The 17,265-nt window shown below is 47.3% G+C and overlaps 30 non-coding genes across 30 annotated transcripts; all 30 read left to right on the top strand.

The window, feature by feature from the left end:
• Positions 1-339: 339 nt before the first annotated feature.
• On the top strand, positions 340-411 carry TRNAP-CGG (transfer RNA proline (anticodon CGG)). The gene has a single exon. It is a non-coding gene; the product is annotated as a tRNA-Pro (tRNA).
• Positions 412-795: 384 nt separating this feature from the next.
• On the top strand, positions 796-868 carry TRNAV-UAC (transfer RNA valine (anticodon UAC)). The gene has a single exon. It is a non-coding gene; the product is annotated as a tRNA-Val (tRNA).
• Positions 869-1,302: 434 nt separating this feature from the next.
• On the top strand, positions 1,303-1,374 carry TRNAP-AGG (transfer RNA proline (anticodon AGG)). Its single transcript has one exon. It is a non-coding gene; the product is annotated as a tRNA-Pro (tRNA).
• A 385-nt stretch (positions 1,375-1,759) lies between these two features.
• TRNAV-AAC (transfer RNA valine (anticodon AAC)) lies at positions 1,760-1,832 on the top strand. The gene has a single exon. It is a non-coding gene; the product is annotated as a tRNA-Val (tRNA).
• Positions 1,833-2,127: 295 nt separating this feature from the next.
• Positions 2,128-2,239, top strand: TRNAL-CAA (transfer RNA leucine (anticodon CAA)). Its single transcript has 2 exons — positions 2,128-2,165; positions 2,194-2,239. It is a non-coding gene; the product is annotated as a tRNA-Leu (tRNA).
• A 940-nt stretch (positions 2,240-3,179) lies between these two features.
• TRNAP-CGG (transfer RNA proline (anticodon CGG)) lies at positions 3,180-3,251 on the top strand. Its single transcript has one exon. It is a non-coding gene; the product is annotated as a tRNA-Pro (tRNA).
• Positions 3,252-3,635: 384 nt separating this feature from the next.
• TRNAV-UAC (transfer RNA valine (anticodon UAC)) lies at positions 3,636-3,708 on the top strand. Its single transcript has one exon. It is a non-coding gene; the product is annotated as a tRNA-Val (tRNA).
• Positions 3,709-4,142: 434 nt separating this feature from the next.
• On the top strand, positions 4,143-4,214 carry TRNAP-AGG (transfer RNA proline (anticodon AGG)). Its single transcript has one exon. It is a non-coding gene; the product is annotated as a tRNA-Pro (tRNA).
• A 385-nt stretch (positions 4,215-4,599) lies between these two features.
• Positions 4,600-4,672, top strand: TRNAV-AAC (transfer RNA valine (anticodon AAC)). The gene has a single exon. It is a non-coding gene; the product is annotated as a tRNA-Val (tRNA).
• A 295-nt stretch (positions 4,673-4,967) lies between these two features.
• On the top strand, positions 4,968-5,079 carry TRNAL-CAA (transfer RNA leucine (anticodon CAA)). The gene is made up of 2 exons: positions 4,968-5,005; positions 5,034-5,079. It is a non-coding gene; the product is annotated as a tRNA-Leu (tRNA).
• A 940-nt stretch (positions 5,080-6,019) lies between these two features.
• On the top strand, positions 6,020-6,091 carry TRNAP-CGG (transfer RNA proline (anticodon CGG)). The gene has a single exon. It is a non-coding gene; the product is annotated as a tRNA-Pro (tRNA).
• A 384-nt stretch (positions 6,092-6,475) lies between these two features.
• On the top strand, positions 6,476-6,548 carry TRNAV-UAC (transfer RNA valine (anticodon UAC)). Its single transcript has one exon. It is a non-coding gene; the product is annotated as a tRNA-Val (tRNA).
• A 434-nt stretch (positions 6,549-6,982) lies between these two features.
• TRNAP-AGG (transfer RNA proline (anticodon AGG)) lies at positions 6,983-7,054 on the top strand. Its single transcript has one exon. It is a non-coding gene; the product is annotated as a tRNA-Pro (tRNA).
• Positions 7,055-7,439: 385 nt separating this feature from the next.
• On the top strand, positions 7,440-7,512 carry TRNAV-AAC (transfer RNA valine (anticodon AAC)). The gene has a single exon. It is a non-coding gene; the product is annotated as a tRNA-Val (tRNA).
• Positions 7,513-7,807: 295 nt separating this feature from the next.
• Positions 7,808-7,919, top strand: TRNAL-CAA (transfer RNA leucine (anticodon CAA)). Its single transcript has 2 exons — positions 7,808-7,845; positions 7,874-7,919. It is a non-coding gene; the product is annotated as a tRNA-Leu (tRNA).
• A 940-nt stretch (positions 7,920-8,859) lies between these two features.
• On the top strand, positions 8,860-8,931 carry TRNAP-CGG (transfer RNA proline (anticodon CGG)). Its single transcript has one exon. It is a non-coding gene; the product is annotated as a tRNA-Pro (tRNA).
• A 384-nt stretch (positions 8,932-9,315) lies between these two features.
• On the top strand, positions 9,316-9,388 carry TRNAV-UAC (transfer RNA valine (anticodon UAC)). The gene has a single exon. It is a non-coding gene; the product is annotated as a tRNA-Val (tRNA).
• A 434-nt stretch (positions 9,389-9,822) lies between these two features.
• TRNAP-AGG (transfer RNA proline (anticodon AGG)) lies at positions 9,823-9,894 on the top strand. Its single transcript has one exon. It is a non-coding gene; the product is annotated as a tRNA-Pro (tRNA).
• A 385-nt stretch (positions 9,895-10,279) lies between these two features.
• On the top strand, positions 10,280-10,352 carry TRNAV-AAC (transfer RNA valine (anticodon AAC)). Its single transcript has one exon. It is a non-coding gene; the product is annotated as a tRNA-Val (tRNA).
• Positions 10,353-10,647: 295 nt separating this feature from the next.
• TRNAL-CAA (transfer RNA leucine (anticodon CAA)) lies at positions 10,648-10,759 on the top strand. Its single transcript has 2 exons — positions 10,648-10,685; positions 10,714-10,759. It is a non-coding gene; the product is annotated as a tRNA-Leu (tRNA).
• Positions 10,760-11,699: 940 nt separating this feature from the next.
• Positions 11,700-11,771, top strand: TRNAP-CGG (transfer RNA proline (anticodon CGG)). The gene has a single exon. It is a non-coding gene; the product is annotated as a tRNA-Pro (tRNA).
• A 384-nt stretch (positions 11,772-12,155) lies between these two features.
• On the top strand, positions 12,156-12,228 carry TRNAV-UAC (transfer RNA valine (anticodon UAC)). The gene has a single exon. It is a non-coding gene; the product is annotated as a tRNA-Val (tRNA).
• A 434-nt stretch (positions 12,229-12,662) lies between these two features.
• TRNAS-AGA (transfer RNA serine (anticodon AGA)) lies at positions 12,663-12,734 on the top strand. Its single transcript has one exon. It is a non-coding gene; the product is annotated as a tRNA-Ser (tRNA).
• Positions 12,735-13,119: 385 nt separating this feature from the next.
• On the top strand, positions 13,120-13,192 carry TRNAV-AAC (transfer RNA valine (anticodon AAC)). The gene has a single exon. It is a non-coding gene; the product is annotated as a tRNA-Val (tRNA).
• Positions 13,193-13,487: 295 nt separating this feature from the next.
• On the top strand, positions 13,488-13,599 carry TRNAL-CAA (transfer RNA leucine (anticodon CAA)). Its single transcript has 2 exons — positions 13,488-13,525; positions 13,554-13,599. It is a non-coding gene; the product is annotated as a tRNA-Leu (tRNA).
• Positions 13,600-14,539: 940 nt separating this feature from the next.
• On the top strand, positions 14,540-14,611 carry TRNAP-CGG (transfer RNA proline (anticodon CGG)). The gene has a single exon. It is a non-coding gene; the product is annotated as a tRNA-Pro (tRNA).
• Positions 14,612-14,995: 384 nt separating this feature from the next.
• Positions 14,996-15,068, top strand: TRNAV-UAC (transfer RNA valine (anticodon UAC)). The gene has a single exon. It is a non-coding gene; the product is annotated as a tRNA-Val (tRNA).
• Positions 15,069-15,502: 434 nt separating this feature from the next.
• TRNAP-AGG (transfer RNA proline (anticodon AGG)) lies at positions 15,503-15,574 on the top strand. The gene has a single exon. It is a non-coding gene; the product is annotated as a tRNA-Pro (tRNA).
• A 385-nt stretch (positions 15,575-15,959) lies between these two features.
• Positions 15,960-16,032, top strand: TRNAV-AAC (transfer RNA valine (anticodon AAC)). The gene has a single exon. It is a non-coding gene; the product is annotated as a tRNA-Val (tRNA).
• A 295-nt stretch (positions 16,033-16,327) lies between these two features.
• On the top strand, positions 16,328-16,439 carry TRNAL-CAA (transfer RNA leucine (anticodon CAA)). Its single transcript has 2 exons — positions 16,328-16,365; positions 16,394-16,439. It is a non-coding gene; the product is annotated as a tRNA-Leu (tRNA).
• The last annotated feature ends 826 nt before the right edge of the window (positions 16,440-17,265 follow it).

Raw genomic sequence — 17,265 nt, 5'->3', positions numbered from 1 at the left:
AGCGAGCGCGTTTGAATCCAAATATCAAACCCCTCTTTCTCAGGCGCAGGAAATGGTGGGCCCTTCATTGCTTCTGGTGTGGAAGTCTATGGGGCAAGGGTCCAGGACTTGCAGAGGAGAACAATTGCCAGAAAGTGCTTGCTGTTCTCATCTGTGCCTTTTTTCTGCTCACTGGCTGATAGGAGATTGGCTGCCCCCTTTCTTGCTAGAGTGAAAAAACAACAACTTGAGAGAAAACATGACGTTTTGAGGCTCACTTAGAGGGAGACTAGCCAAATAGCCCTGCTTTTTTTCTGAAAGACGCTTCAGAAATTGTTCAAAATGTCTCCTGGCCACTCAGGCTTGTTGGTCTAGGGGTATGATTCTCGCTTCGGGTGCGAGAGGTCCCGGGTTCAAATCCCGGACGAGCCCATGCTGTGGACATTTTCAGGATGCTTGTAATATAGGAGCATTTCTTCTTTTCAATGCTATAAGACGCTGTGTATGTCGAGAAAGTTCCTTACCCTGCACGCTATTTTCCACTTGTGGCGGGATAAAGGAGTGCAGGACTTCTTTGCAACTGCTTTTCTGGGCCAGACCAGCATGGTAGGAACATTACATGCATAGTGTTTTTCTAGTGTAATTTCAGGATATGGTTTCAAAATCGCCTCTTGGAATAAAAGTGGTCCTCATTCCTGTCTTCCAAAGAAATAGAGACCGGGTAAGGAGAGCCCAACTTTGAGCTTCAAGGACATTGGCCCTTAGTCTGTGCATTCCAGCCCAATACATGCCAACAAGATTCCTGAGTTAGTGTCTGTTTCTGTAGTGTAGTGGTTATCACGTTCGCCTTACACGCGAAAGGTCCCTGGTTCGAGACCGGGCAGAAACAGCGTTTTGCTGTTTTTAACAGTGTTTGCCTTTACTGGCTGACTTTATAGGAAAGCTGAGATAATAGAGGCTGTCTATCCCTCACCAACCTGACGTAGTGTGCTCCAGGGATCTCAGTGACAGCTCGAAAAGAGAAGTGACGATAGCTTGCGCCATTCGCTTGCTCGCCCTTTGCTCTGAAGGGTGGGCCTACTTCATGAAAGCAAGGAATGAGAGCAGAAATGCTTTTCTTGTCCTCACCGCAAGCAGACACTTAGAGAAAACAAACTGTCTGAAGGACAGAGGCTTTTTAATTTCTTGTTTGATGACGGCCATGGAAAAGACAGCAATCATATTGCAGAAGAGAGCAACATGTGCAGTTGCTTGCTTTGGGTGAAGCATTCACCGACTAGCTGCCACTAACCCCTGGAGCCATGTCAGAGGTGACTCTTGCGTGGCTCGTTGGTCTAGGGGTATGATTCTCGCTTAGGGTGCGAGAGGTCCCGGGTTCAAATCCCGGACGAGCCCTTTTTAGAGCTAAACATACAAATTGTACTAAAAATGCACTATGCCTGACTATTTCTAGTAATACTCGGTGCATTGTTGCGCAACATATTCCTAACCTCAGAAGAAAAATGGATCACCGTGCTTTTTCTGCCTACCTGCTTAGTCTCAGTGTGTCCCAGGTGATGCTTTCCCAAGCTGTACTCGCAGACATTTAGGCATCAGATATTTGTCTGTCGATGCCTGCACAAGTAAATTTTGAATACGTCTAATTGCAAGCATGTTGGATGATATCTCTGAGGTTTTCACACTTGTTCTGCACATTCTGAGCCGCTGCTGATACAGCAGAATAGAAGTAGGGTGAAGCCTTGAGAGGAACTTTGCTTTAACAGTAGCAAGCAGCAAGGTCGTTTCTGTAGTGTAGTGGTCATCACGTTCGCCTAACACGCGAAAGGTCCCCGGTTCGAGACCGGGCAGAAACACTGAGCGTTGGCTGCTTTTATGTGCACACTCTAAAACCTTATTATCTGAATGCAAGTTTAAGAAGAGGTGGTCTTTGAAAACAGTGAGCCGTGGGAAACTTTCTTTACCTTTGCAAGACGAAACAAAGTTATCTGCATCCGTCATCTGGGGGTCGTTCTTGTGCCTATTTTTATTTTGTTTAAGCTATGTTGTATTGTTGGGGCCTTTACACCTGTGACATTGCTGTGAAGGTTGTAAGTGGAAACATTGGCAGGTGCAGATAGAAGAGTTAGACCTAAGCCCCCCTCATGAGCCGTCAGGATGGCCGAGTGGTCTAAGGTGCCAGACTCAAGAGAGCTTGATCTTCAGTGTAGCTGAGCCTTCTTGTCTCCTCATGGAGGCGTGGGTTCAAATCCCAATTCTGACAGGTCCCTTTTACACCCGTGAATCTTCCTGTTTTTTGCAGTGCGTTCCCGGCAAACACCACAATCTTTGCAGGAACCTGTAGCATGTGAAGAGAAATCCACCAACAATCAGGCTGGGCCCTCAATCACAATTCCATGGATTTCTGGAAATGACACCTCAGGCACACCTTCCATTAAATTTGCACTCCATCACAGTAACTGCCATGCTGGGTTTCTAACTAAGCAGTTGATCCCATCATTTGTTGTGAGGCTCTCCTGCCACCTTTTGGGCAGAGAAGGCACTGTCCCTGCAAAAACACAGGCAGACATGTTCAACAGGGCTTCCTGGTTATGTGGGAGGAGCAGAATGCCATTGGTCCCCCCTTGCAAATTCTAATTTACATAAGGAAGACAGAGAGGTAGCTGGGAGTAGGCACTGCACACGGGCATTGCACTCTCTCTTATGATTTGCAGCCAATTCTAGATTGAGGCAGGAGGAAAGGAGGTGACTCGCCCAACAATGGCTATACTGAGAAGTCAGCCACTCTGGGTCTCCCAGGTGAGTGTTTCAGGCCTGTGAGCCACTCATATAAATCTCGCCTGATCGAGCCTGATCGAGCGCTGAGCGAGCGCGTTTGAATCCAAATATCAAACCCCTCTTTCTCAGGCGCAGGAAATGGTGGGCCCTTCATTGCTTCTGGTGTGGAAGTCTATGGGGCAAGGGTCCAGGACTTGCAGAGGAGAACAATTGCCAGAAAGTGCTTGCTGTTCTCATCTGTGCCTTTTTTCTGCTCACTGGCTGATAGGAGATTGGCTGCCCCCTTTCTTGCTAGAGTGAAAAAACAACAACTTGAGAGAAAACATGACGTTGTGAGGCTCACTTAGAGGGAGACTAGCCAAATAGCCCTGCTTTTTTTCTGAAAGACGCTTCAGAAATTGTTCAAAATGTCTCCTGGCCACTCAGGCTTGTTGGTCTAGGGGTATGATTCTCGCTTCGGGTGCGAGAGGTCCCGGGTTCAAATCCCGGACGAGCCCATGCTGTGGACATTTTCAGGATGCTTGTAATATAGGAGCATTTCTTCTTTTCAATGCTATAAGACGCTGTGTATGTCGAGAAAGTTCCTTACCCTGCACGCTATTTTCCACTTGTGGCGGGATAAAGGAGTGCAGGACTTCTTTGCAACTGCTTTTCTGGGCCAGACCAGCATGGTAGGAACATTACATGCATAGTGTTTTTCTAGTGTAATTTCAGGATATGGTTTCAAAATCGCCTCTTGGAATAAAAGTGGTCCTCATTCCTGTCTTCCAAAGAAATAGAGACCGGGTAAGGAGAGCCCAACTTTGAGCTTCAAGGACATTGGCCCTTAGTCTGTGCATTCCAGCCCAATACATGCCAACAAGATTCCTGAGTTAGTGTCTGTTTCTGTAGTGTAGTGGTTATCACGTTCGCCTTACACGCGAAAGGTCCCTGGTTCGAGACCGGGCAGAAACAGCGTTTTGCTGTTTTTAACAGTGTTTGCCTTTACTGGCTGACTTTATAGGAAAGCTGAGATAATAGAGGCTGTCTATCCCTCACCAACCTGACGTAGTGTGCTCCAGGGATCTCAGTGACAGCTCGAAAAGAGAAGTGACGATAGCTTGCGCCATTCGCTTGCTCGCCCTTTGCTCTGAAGGGTGGGCCTACTTCATGAAAGCAAGGAATGAGAGCAGAAATGCTTTTCTTGTCCTCACCGCAAGCAGACACTTAGAGAAAACAAACTGTCTGAAGGACAGAGGCTTTTTAATTTCTTGTTTGATGACGGCCATGGAAAAGACAGCAATCATATTGCAGAAGAGAGCAACATGTGCAGTTGCTTTCTTTGGGTGAAGCATTCACCGACTAGCTGCCACTAACCCCTGGAGCCATGTCAGAGGTGACTCTTGCGTGGCTCGTTGGTCTAGGGGTATGATTCTCGCTTAGGGTGCGAGAGGTCCCGGGTTCAAATCCCGGACGAGCCCTTTTTAGAGCTAAACATACAAATCGTACTAAAAATGCACTATGCCTGACTATTTCTAGTAATACTCGGTGCATTGTTGCGCAACATATTCCTAACCTCAGAAGAAAAATGGATCACCGTGCTTTTTCTGCCTACCTGCTTAGTCTCAGTGTGTCCCAGGTGATGCTTTCCCAAGCTGTACTCGCAGACATTTAGGCATCAGATATTTGTCTGTCGATGCCTGCACAAGTACATTTTGAATACGTCTAATTGCAAGCATGTTGGATGATATCTCTGAGGTTTTCACACTTGTTCTGCACATTCTGAGCCGCTGCTGATACAGCAGAATAGAAGTAGGGTGAAGCCTTGAGAGGAACTTTGCTTTAACAGTAGCAAGCAGCAAGGTCGTTTCTGTAGTGTAGTGGTCATCACGTTCGCCTAACACGCGAAAGGTCCCCGGTTCGAGACCGGGCAGAAACACTGAGCGTTGGCTGCTTTTATGTGCACACTCTAAAACCTTATTATCTGAATGCAAGTTTAAGAAGAGGTGGTCTTTGAACACAGTGAGCCGTGGGAAACTTTCTTTACCTTTGCAAGACGAAACAAAGTTATCTGCATCCGTCATCTGGGGGTCGTTCTTGTGCCTATTTTTATTTTGTTTAAGCTATGTTGTATTGTTGGGGCCTTTACACCTGTGACATTGCTGTGAAGGTTGTAAGTGGAAACATTGGCAGGTGCAGATAGAAGAGTTAGACCTAAGCCCCCCTCATGAGCCGTCAGGATGGCCGAGTGGTCTAAGGTGCCAGACTCAAGAGAGCTTGATCTTCAGTGTAGCTGAGCCTTCTGGTCTCCTCATGGAGGCGTGGGTTCAAATCCCAATTCTGACAGGTCCCTTTTACACCCGTGAATCTTCCTGTTTTTTGCAGTGCGTTCCCGGCAAACACCACAATCTTTGCAGGAACCTGTAGCATGTGAAGAGAAATCCACCAACAATCAGGCTGGGCCCTCAATCACAATTCCATGGATTTCTGGAAATGACACCTCAGGCACAACTTCCATTAAATTTGCACTCCATCACAGTAACTGCCATGCTGGGTTTCTAACTAAGCAGTTGATCCCATCATTTGTTGTGAGGCTCTCCTGCCACCTTTTGGGCAGAGAAGGCACTGTCCCTGCAAAAACACAGGCAGACATGTTCAACAGGGCTTCCTGGTTATGTGGGAGGAGCAGAATGCCATTGGTCCCCCCTTGCAAATTCTAATTTACATAAGGAAGACAGAGAGGTAGCTGGGAGTAGGCACTGCACACGGGCATTGCACTCTCTCTTATGATTTGCAGCCAATTCTAGATTGAGGCAGGAGGAAAGGAGGTGACTCGCCCAACAATGGCTATACTGAGAAGTCAGCCACTCTGGGTCTCCCAGGTGAGTGTTTCAGGCCTGTGAGCCACTCATATAAATCTCGCCTGATCGAGCCTGATCGAGCGCTGTGCGAGCGCGTTTGAATCCAAATATCAAACCCCTCTTTCTCAGGCGCAGGAAATGGTGGGCCCTTCATTGCTTCTGGTGTGGAAGTCTATGGGGCAAGGGTCCAGGACTTGCAGAGGAGAACAATTGCCAGAAAGTGCTTGCTGTTCTCATCTGTGCCTTTTTTCTGCTCACTGGCTGATAGGAGATTGGCTGCCCCCTTTCTTGCTAGAGTGAAAAAACAACAACTTGAGAGAAAACATGACGTTTTGAGGCTCACTTAGAGGGAGACTAGCCAAATAGCCCTGCTTTTTTTCTGAAAGACGCTTCAGAAATTGTTCAAAATGTCTCCTGGCCACTCAGGCTTGTTGGTCTAGGGGTATGATTCTCGCTTCGGGTGCGAGAGGTCCCGGGTTCAAATCCCGGACGAGCCCATGCTGTGGACATTTTCAGGATGCTTGTAATATAGGAGCATTTCTTCTTTTCAATGCTATAAGACGCTGTGTATGTCGAGAAAGTTCCTTACCCTGCACGCTATTTTCCACTTGTGGCGGGATAAAGGAGTGCAGGACTTCTTTGCAACTGCTTTTCTGGGCCAGACCAGCATGGTAGGAACATTACATGCATAGTGTTTTTCTAGTGTAATTTCAGGATATGGTTTCAAAATCGCCTCTTGGAATAAAAGTGGTCCTCATTCCTGTCTTCCAAAGAAATAGAGACCGGGTAAGGAGAGCCCAACTTTGAGCTTCAAGGACATTGGCCCTTAGTCTGTGCATTCCAGCCCAATACATGCCAACAAGATTCCTGAGTTAGTGTCTGTTTCTGTAGTGTAGTGGTTATCACGTTCGCCTTACACGCGAAAGGTCCCTGGTTCGAGACCGGGCAGAAACAGCATTTTGCTGTTTTTAACAGTGTTTGCCTTTACTGGCTGACTTTATAGGAAAGCTGAGATAATAGAGGCTGTCTATCCCTCACCAACCTGACGTAGTGTGCTCCAGGGATCTCAGTGACAGCTCGAAAAGAGAAGTGACGATAGCTTGCGCCATTCGCTTGCTCGCCCTTTGCTCTGAAGGGTGGGCCTACTTCATGAAAGCAAGGAATGAGAGCAGAAATGCTTTTCTTGTCCTCACCGCAAGCAGACACTTAGAGAAAACAAACTGTCTGAAGGACAGAGGCTTTTTAATTTCTTGTTTGATGACGGCCATGGAAAAGACAGCAATCATATTGCAGAAGAGAGCAACATGTGCAGTTGCTTTCTTTGGGTGAAGCATTCACCGACTAGCTGCCACTAACCCCTGGAGCCATGTCAGAGGTGACTCTTGCGTGGCTCGTTGGTCTAGGGGTATGATTCTCGCTTAGGGTGCGAGAGGTCCCGGGTTCAAATCCCGGACGAGCCCTTTTTAGAGCTAAACATACAAATCGTACTAAAAATGCACTATGCCTGACTATTTCTAGTAATACTCGGTGCATTGTTGCGCAACATATTCCTAACCTCAGAAGAAAAATGGATCACCGTGCTTTTTCTGCCTACCTGCTTAGTCTCAGTGTGTCCCAGGTGATGCTTTCCCAAGCTGTACTCGCAGACATTTAGGCATCAGATATTTGTCTGTCGATGCCTGCACAAGTACATTTTGAATACGTCTAATTGCAAGCATGTTGGATGATATCTCTGAGGTTTTCACACTTGTTCTGCACATTCTGAGCCGCTGCTGATACAGCAGAATAGAAGTAGGGTGAAGCCTTGAGAGGAACTTTGCTTTAACAGTAGCAAGCAGCAAGGTCGTTTCTGTAGTGTAGTGGTCATCACGTTCGCCTAACACGCGAAAGGTCCCCGGTTCGAGACCGGGCAGAAACACTGAGCGTTGGCTGCTTTTATGTGCACACTCTAAAACCTTATTATCTGAATGCAAGTTTAAGAAGAGGTGGTCTTTGAACACAGTGAGCCGTGGGAAACTTTCTTTACCTTTGCAAGACGAAACAAAGTTATCTGCATCCGTCATCTGGGGGTCGTTCTTGTGCCTATTTTTATTTTATTTAAGCTATGTTGTATTGTTGGGGCCTTTACACCTGTGACATTGCTGTGAAGGTTGTAAGTGGAAACATTGGCAGGTGCAGATAGAAGAGTTAGACCTAAGCCCCCCTCATGAGCCGTCAGGATGGCCGAGTGGTCTAAGGTGCCAGACTCAAGAGAGCTTGATCTTCAGTGTAGCTGAGCCTTCTGGTCTCCTCATGGAGGCGTGGGTTCAAATCCCAATTCTGACAGGTCCCTTTTACACCCGTGAATCTTCCTGTTTTTTGCAGTGCGTTCCCGGCAAACACCACAATCTTTGCAGGAACCTGTAGCATGTGAAGAGAATTCCACCAACAATCAGGCTGGGCCCTCAATCACAATTCCATGGATTTCTGGAAATGACACCTCAGGCACACCTTCCATTAAATTTGCACTCCATCACAGTAACTGCCATGCTGGGTTTCTAACTAAGCAGTTGATCCCATCATTTGTTGTGAGGCTCTCCTGCCACCTTTTGGGCAGAGAAGGCACTGTCCCTGCAAAAACACAGGCAGACATGTTCAACAGGGCTTCCTGGTTATGTGGGAGGAGCAGAATGCCATTGGTCCCCCCTTGCAAATTCTAATTTACATAAGGAAGACAGAGAGGTAGCTGGGAGTAGGCACTGCACACGGGCATTGCACTCTCTCTTATGATTTGCAGCCAATTCTAGATTGAGGCAGGAGGAAAGGAGGTGACTCGCCCAACAATGGCTATACTGAGAAGTCAGCCACTCTGGGTCTCCCAGGTGAGTGTTTCAGGCCTGTGAGCCACTCATATAAATCTCGCCTGATCGAGCCTGATCGAGCGCTGAGCGAGCGCGTTTGAATCCAAATATCAAACCCCTCTTTCTCAGGCGCAGGAAATGGTGGGCCCTTCATTGCTTCTGGTGTGGAAGTCTATGGGGCAAGGGTCCAGGACTTGCAGAGGAGAACAATTGCCAGAAAGTGCTTGCTGTTCTCATCTGTGCCTTTTTTCTGCTCACTGGCTGATAGGAGATTGGCTGCCCCCTTTCTTGCTAGAGTGAAAAAACAACAACTTGAGAGAAAACATGACGTTGTGAGGCTCACTTAGAGGGAGACTAGCCAAATAGCCCTGCTTTTTTTCTGAAAGACGCTTCAGAAATTGTTCAAAATGTCTCCTGGCCACTCAGGCTCGTTGGTCTAGGGGTATGATTCTCGCTTCGGGTGCGAGAGGTCCTGGGTTCAAATCCCGGACGAGCCCATGCTGTGGACATTTTCAGGATGCTTGTAATATAGGAGCATTTCTTCTTTTCAATGCTATAAGACGCTGTGTATGTCGAGAAAGTTCCTTACCCTGCACGCTATTTTCCACTTGTGGCGGGATAAAGGAGTGCAGGACTTCTTTGCAACTGCTTTTCTGGGCCAGACCAGCATGGTAGGAACATTACATGCATAGTGTTTTTCTAGTGTAATTTCAGGATATGGTTTCAAAATCGCCTCTTGGAATAAAAGTGGTCCTCATTCCTGTCTTCCAAAGAAATAGAGACCGGGTAAGGAGAGCCCAACTTTGAGCTTCAAGGACATTGGCCCTTAGTCTGTGCATTCCAGCCCAATACATGCCAACAAGATTCCTGAGTTAGTGTCTGTTTCTGTAGTGTAGTGGTTATCACGTTCGCCTTACACGCGAAAGGTCCCTGGTTCGAGACCGGGCAGAAACAGCATTTTGCTGTTTTTAACAGTGTTTGCCTTTACTGGCTGACTTTATAGGAAAGCTGAGATAATAGAGGCTGTCTATCCCTCACCAACCTGACGTAGTGTGCTCCAGGGATCTCAGTGACAGCTCGAAAAGAGAAGTGACGATAGCTTGCGCCATTCGCTTGCTCGCCCTTTGCTCTGAAGGGTGGGCCTACTTCATGAAAGCAAGGAATGAGAGCAGAAATGCTTTTCTTGTCCTCACCGCAAGCAGACACTTAGAGAAAACAAACTGTCTGAAGGACAGAGGCTTTTTAATTTCTTGTTTGATGACGGCCATGGAAAAGACAGCAATCATATTGCAGAAGAGAGCAACATGTGCAGTTGCTTTCTTTGGGTGAAGCATTCACCGACTAGCTGCCACTAACCCCTGGAGCCATGTCAGAGGTGACTCTTGCGTGGCTCGTTGGTCTAGGGGTATGATTCTCGCTTAGGGTGCGAGAGGTCCCGGGTTCAAATCCCGGACGAGCCCTTTTTAGAGCTAAACATACAAATCGTACTAAAAATGCACTATGCCTGACTATTTCTAGTAATACTCGGTGCATTGTTGCGCAACATATTCCTAACCTCAGAAGAAAAATGGATCACCGTGCTTTTTCTGCCTACCTGCTTAGTCTCAGTGTGTCCCAGGTGATGCTTTCCCAAGCTGTACTCGCAGACATTTAGGCATCAGATATTTGTCTGTCGATGCCTGCACAAGTACATTTTGAATACGTCTAATTGCAAGCATGTTGGATGATATCTCTGAGGTTTTCACACTTGTTCTGCACATTCTGAGCCGCTGCTGATACAGCAGAATAGAAGTAGGGTGAAGCCTTGAGAGGAACTTTGCTTTAACAGTAGCAAGCAGCAAGGTCGTTTCTGTAGTGTAGTGGTCATCACGTTCGCCTAACACGCGAAAGGTCCCCGGTTCGAGACCGGGCAGAAACACTGAGCGTTGGCTGCTTTTATGTGCACACTCTAAAACCTTATTATCTGAATGCAAGTTTAAGAAGAGGTGGTCTTTGAACACAGTGAGCCGTGGGAAACTTTCTTTACCTTTGCAAGACGAAACAAAGTTATCTGCATCCGTCATCTGGGGGTCGTTCTTGTGCCTATTTTTATTTTATTTAAGCTATGTTGTATTGTTGGGGCCTTTACACCTGTGACATTGCTGTGAAGGTTGTAAGTGGAAACATTGGCAGGTGCAGATAGAAGAGTTAGACCTAAGCCCCCCTCATGAGCCGTCAGGATGGCCGAGTGGTCTAAGGTGCCAGACTCAAGAGAGCTTGATCTTCAGTGTAGCTGAGCCTTCTGGTCTCCTCATGGAGGCGTGGGTTCAAATCCCAATTCTGACAGGTCCCTTTTACACCCGTGAATCTTCCTGTTTTTTGCAGTGCGTTCCCGGCAAACACCACAATCTTTGCAGGAACCTGTAGCATGTGAAGAGAATTCCACCAACAATCAGGCTGGGCCCTCAATCACAATTCCATGGATTTCTGGAAATGACACCTCAGGCACACCTTCCATTAAATTTGCACTCCATCACAGTAACTGCCATGCTGGGTTTCTAACTAAGCAGTTGATCCCATCATTTGTTGTGAGGCTCTCCTGCCACCTTTTGGGCAGAGAAGGCACTGTCCCTGCAAAAACACAGGCAGACATGTTCAACAGGGCTTCCTGGTTATGTGGGAGGAGCAGAATGCCATTGGTCCCCCCTTGCAAATTCTAATTTACATAAGGAAGACAGAGAGGTAGCTGGGAGTAGGCACTGCACACGGGCATTGCACTCTCTCTTATGATTTGCAGCCAATTCTAGATTGAGGCAGGAGGAAAGGAGGTGACTCGCCCAACAATGGCTATACTGAGAAGTCAGCCACTCTGGGTCTCCCAGGTGAGTGTTTCAGGCCTGTGAGCCACTCATATAAATCTCGCCTGATCGAGCCTGATCGAGCGCTGAGCGAGCGCGTTTGAATCCAAATATCAAACCCCTCTTTCTCAGGCGCAGGAAATGGTGGGCCCTTCATTGCTTCTGGTGTGGAAGTCTATGGGGCAAGGGTCCAGGACTTGCAGAGGAGAACAATTGCCAGAAAGTGCTTGCTGTTCTCATCTGTGCCTTTTTTCTGCTCACTGGCTGATAGGAGATTGGCTGCCCCCTTTCTTGCTAGAGTGAAAAAACAACAACTTGAGAGAAAACATGACGTTGTGAGGCTCACTTAGAGGGAGACTAGCCAAATAGCCCTGCTTTTTTTCTGAAAGACGCTTCAGAAATTGTTCAAAATGTCTCCTGGCCACTCAGGCTCGTTGGTCTAGGGGTATGATTCTCGCTTCGGGTGCGAGAGGTCCTGGGTTCAAATCCCGGACGAGCCCATGCTGTGGACATTTTCAGGATGCTTGTAATATAGGAGCATTTCTTCTTTTCAATGCTATAAGACGCTGTGTATGTCGAGAAAGTTCCTTACCCTGCACGCTATTTTCCACTTGTGGCGGGATAAAGGAGTGCAGGACTTCTTTGCAACTGCTTTTCTGGGCCAGACCAGCATGGTAGGAACATTACATGCATAGTGTTTTTCTAGTGTAATTTCAGGATATGGTTTCAAAATCGCCTCTTGGAATAAAAGTGGTCCTCATTCCTGTCTTCCAAAGAAATAGAGACCGGGTAAGGAGAGCCCAACTTTGAGCTTCAAGGACATTGGCCCTTAGTCTGTGCATTCCAGCCCAATACATGCCAACAAGATTCCTGAGTTAGTGTCTGTTTCTGTAGTGTAGTGGTTATCACGTTCGCCTTACACGCGAAAGGTCCCTGGTTCGAGACCGGGCAGAAACAGCGTTTTGCTGTTTTTAACAGTGTTTGCCTTTACTGGCTGACTTTATAGGAAAGCTGAGATAATAGAGGCTGTCTATCCCTCACCAACCTGACGTAGTGTGCTCCAGGGATCTCAGTGACAGCTCGAAAAGAGAAGTGACGATAGCTTGCGCCATTCGCTTGCTCGCCCTTTGCTCTGAAGGGTGGGCCTACTTCATGAAAGCAAGGAATGAGAGCAGAAATGCTTTTCTTGTCCTCACCGCAAGCAGACACTTAGAGAAAACAAACTGTCTGAAGGACAGAGGCTTTTTAATTTCTTGTTTGATGACGGCCATGGAAAAGACAGCAATCATATTGCAGAAGAGAGCAACATGTGCAGTTGCTTGCTTTGGGTGAAGCATTCACCGACTAGCTGCCACTAACCCCTGGAGCCATGTCAGAGGTGACTCTTGCGTGGCTCGTTGGTCTAGGGGTATGATTCTCGCTTAGAGTGCGAGAGGTCCCGGGTTCAAATCCCGGACGAGCCCTTTTTAGAGCTAAACATACAAATTGTACTAAAAATGCACTATGCCTGACTATTTCTAGTAATACTCGGTGCATTGTTGCGCAACATATTCCTAACCTCAGAAGAAAAATGGATCACCGTGCTTTTTCTGCCTACCTGCTTAGTCTCAGTGTGTCCCAGGTGATGCTTTCCCAAGCTGTACTCGCAGACATTTAGGCATCAGATATTTGTCTGTCGATGCCTGCACAAGTAAATTTTGAATACGTCTAATTGCAAGCATGTTGGATGATATCTCTGAGGTTTTCACACTTGTTCTGCACATTCTGAGCCGCTGCTGATACAGCAGAATAGAAGTAGGGTGAAGCCTTGAGAGGAACTTTGCTTTAACAGTAGCAAGCAGCAAGGTCGTTTCTGTAGTGTAGTGGTCATCACGTTCGCCTAACACGCGAAAGGTCCCCGGTTCGAGACCGGGCAGAAACACTGAGCGTTGGCTGCTTTTATGTGCACACTCTAAAACCTTATTATCTGAATGCAAGTTTAAGAAGAGGTGGTCTTTGAAAACAGTGAGCCGTGGGAAACTTTCTTTACCTTTGCAAGACGAAACAAAGTTATCTGCATCCGTCATCTGGGGGTCGTTCTTGTGCCTATTTTTATTTTGTTTAAGCTATGTTGTATTGTTGGGGCCTTTACACCTGTGACATTGCTGTGAAGGTTGTAAGTGGAAACATTGGCAGGTGCAGATAGAAGAGTTAGACCTAAGCCCCCCTCATGAGCCGTCAGGATGGCCGAGTGGTCTAAGGTGCCAGACTCAAGAGAGCTTGATCTTCAGTGTAGCTGAGCCTTCTGGTCTCCTCATGGAGGCGTGGGTTCAAATCCCAATTCTGACAGGTCCCTTTTACACCCGTGAATCTTCCTGTTTTTTGCAGTGCGTTCCCGGCAAACACCACAATCTTTGCAGGAACCTGTAGCATGTGAAGAGAAATCCACCAACAATCAGGCTGGGCCCTCAATCACAATTCCATGGATTTCTGGAAATGACACCTCAGGCACAACTTCCATTAAATTTGCACTCCATCACAGTAACTGCCATGCTGGGTTTCTAACTAAGCAGTTGATCCCATCATTTGTTGTGAGGCTCTCCTGCCACCTTTTGGGCAGAGAAGGCACTGTCCCTGCAAAAACACAGGCAGACATGTTCAACAGGGCTTCCTGGTTATGTGGGAGGAGCAGAATGCCATTGGTCCCCCCTTGCAAATTCTAATTTACATAAGGAAGACAGAGAGGTAGCTGGGAGTAGGCACTGCACACGGGCATTGCACTCTCTCTTATGATTTGCAGCCAATTCTAGATTGAGGCAGGAGGAAAGGAGGTGACTCGCCCAACAATGGCTATACTGAGAAGTCAGCCACTCTGGGTCTCCCAGGTGAGTGTTTCAGGCCTGTGAGCCACTCATATAAATCTCGCCTGATCGAGCCTGATCGAGCGCTGTGCGAGCGCGTTTGAATCCAAATATCAAACCCCTCTTTCTCAGGCGCAGGAAATGGTGGGCCCTTCATTGCTTCTGGTGTGGAAGTCTATGGGGCAAGGGTCCAGGACTTGCAGAGGAGAACAATTGCCAGAAAGTGCTTGCTGTTCTCATCTGTGCCTTTTTTCTGCTCACTGGCTGATAGGAGATTGGCTGCCCCCTTTCTTGCTAGAGTGAAAAAACAACAACTTGAGAGAAAACATGACGTTTTGAGGCTCACTTAGAGGGAGACTAGCCAAATAGCCCTGCTTTTTTTCTGAAAGACGCTTCAGAAATTGTTCAAAATGTCTCCTGGCCACTCAGGCTTGTTGGTCTAGGGGTATGATTCTCGCTTCGGGTGCGAGAGGTCCCGGGTTCAAATCCCGGACGAGCCCATGCTGTGGACATTTTCAGGATGCTTGTAATATAGGAGCATTTCTTCTTTTCAATGCTATAAGACGCTGTGTATGTCGAGAAAGTTCCTTACCCTGCACGCTATTTTCCACTTGTGGCGGGATAAAGGAGTGCAGGACTTCTTTGCAACTGCTTTTCTGGGCCAGACCAGCATGGTAGGAACATTACATGCATAGTGTTTTTCTAGTGTAATTTCAGGATATGGTTTCAAAATCGCCTCTTGGAATAAAAGTGGTCCTCATTCCTGTCTTCCAAAGAAATAGAGACCGGGTAAGGAGAGCCCAACTTTGAGCTTCAAGGACATTGGCCCTTAGTCTGTGCATTCCAGCCCAATACATGCCAACAAGATTCCTGAGTTAGTGTCTGTTTCTGTAGTGTAGTGGTTATCACGTTCGCCTTACACGCGAAAGGTCCCTGGTTCGAGACCGGGCAGAAACAGCATTTTGCTGTTTTTAACAGTGTTTGCCTTTACTGGCTGACTTTATAGGAAAGCTGAGATAATAGAGGCTGTCTATCCCTCACCAACCTGACGTAGTGTGCTCCAGGGATCTCAGTGACAGCTCGAAAAGAGAAGTGACGATAGCTTGCGCCATTCGCTTGCTCGCCCTTTGCTCTGAAGGGTGGGCCTACTTCATGAAAGCAAGGAATGAGAGCAGAAATGCTTTTCTTGTCCTCACCGCAAGCAGACACTTAGAGAAAACAAACTGTCTGAAGGACAGAGGCTTTTTAATTTCTTGTTTGATGACGGCCATGGAAAAGACAGCAATCATATTGCAGAAGAGAGCAACATGTGCAGTTGCTTTCTTTGGGTGAAGCATTCACCGACTAGCTGCCACTAACCCCTGGAGCCATGTCAGAGGTGACTCTTGCGTGGCTCGTTGGTCTAGGGGTATGATTCTCGCTTAGGGTGCGAGAGGTCCCGGGTTCAAATCCCGGACGAGCCCTTTTTAGAGCTAAACATACAAATCGTACTAAAAATGCACTATGCCTGACTATTTCTAGTAATACTCGGTGCATTGTTGCGCAACATATTCCTAACCTCAGAAGAAAAATGGATCACCGTGCTTTTTCTGCCTACCTGCTTAGTCTCAGTGTGTCCCAGGTGATGCTTTCCCAAGCTGTACTCGCAGACATTTAGGCATCAGATATTTGTCTGTCGATGCCTGCACAAGTACATTTTGAATACGTCTAATTGCAAGCATGTTGGATGATATCTCTGAGGTTTTCACACTTGTTCTGCACATTCTGAGCCGCTGCTGATACAGCAGAATAGAAGTAGGGTGAAGCCTTGAGAGGAACTTTGCTTTAACAGTAGCAAGCAGCAAGGTCGTTTCTGTAGTGTAGTGGTCATCACGTTCGCCTAACACGCGAAAGGTCCCCGGTTCGAGACCGGGCAGAAACACTGAGCGTTGGCTGCTTTTATGTGCACACTCTAAAACCTTATTATCTGAATGCAAGTTTAAGAAGAGGTGGTCTTTGAACACAGTGAGCCGTGGGAAACTTTCTTTACCTTTGCAAGACGAAACAAAGTTATCTGCATCCGTCATCTGGGGGTCGTTCTTGTGCCTATTTTTATTTTATTTAAGCTATGTTGTATTGTTGGGGCCTTTACACCTGTGACATTGCTGTGAAGGTTGTAAGTGGAAACATTGGCAGGTGCAGATAGAAGAGTTAGACCTAAGCCCCCCTCATGAGCCGTCAGGATGGCCGAGTGGTCTAAGGTGCCAGACTCAAGAGAGCTTGATCTTCAGTGTAGCTGAGCCTTCTGGTCTCCTCATGGAGGCGTGGGTTCAAATCCCAATTCTGACAGGTCCCTTTTACACCCGTGAATCTTCCTGTTTTTTGCAGTGCGTTCCCGGCAAACACCACAATCTTTGCAGGAACCTGTAGCATGTGAAGAGAATTCCACCAACAATCAGGCTGGGCCCTCAATCACAATTCCATGGATTTCTGGAAATGACACCTCAGGCACACCTTCCATTAAATTTGCACTCCATCACAGTAACTGCCATGCTGGGTTTCTAACTAAGCAGTTGATCCCATCATTTGTTGTGAGGCTCTCCTGCCACCTTTTGGGCAGAGAAGGCACTGTCCCTGCAAAAACACAGGCAGACATGTTCAACAGGGCTTCCTGGTTATGTGGGAGGAGCAGAATGCCATTGGTCCCCCCTTGCAAATTCTAATTTACATAAGGAAGACAGAGAGGTAGCTGGGAGTAGGCACTGCACACGGGCATTGCACTCTCTCTTATGATTTGCAGCCAATTCTAGATTGAGGCAGGAGGAAAGGAGGTGACTCGCCCAACAATGGCTATACTGAGAAGTCAGCCACTCTGGGTCTCCCAGGTGAGTGTTTCAGGCCTGTGAGCCACTCATATAAATCTCGCCTGATCGAGCCTGATCGAGCGCTGTGCGAGCGCGTTTGAATCCAAATATCAAACCCCTCTTTCTCAGGCGCAGGAAATGGTGGGCCCTTCATTGCTTCTGGTGTGGAAGTCTATGGGGCAAGGGTCCAGGACTTGCAGAGGAGAACAATTGCCAGAAAGTGCTTGCTGTTCTCATCTGTGCCTTTTTTCTGCTCACTGGCTGATAGGAGATTGGCTGCCCCCTTTCTTGCTAGAGTGAAAAAACAACAA

Source organism: Lissotriton helveticus, chromosome 10 (genome assembly GCF_964261635.1).
Source record: "Lissotriton helveticus chromosome 10, aLisHel1.1, whole genome shotgun sequence".
Classification (NCBI taxonomy): Eukaryota; Metazoa; Chordata; class Amphibia; order Caudata; family Salamandridae; genus Lissotriton; species Lissotriton helveticus.
This window is presented reverse-complemented; position numbering and strand designations above follow the sequence as displayed.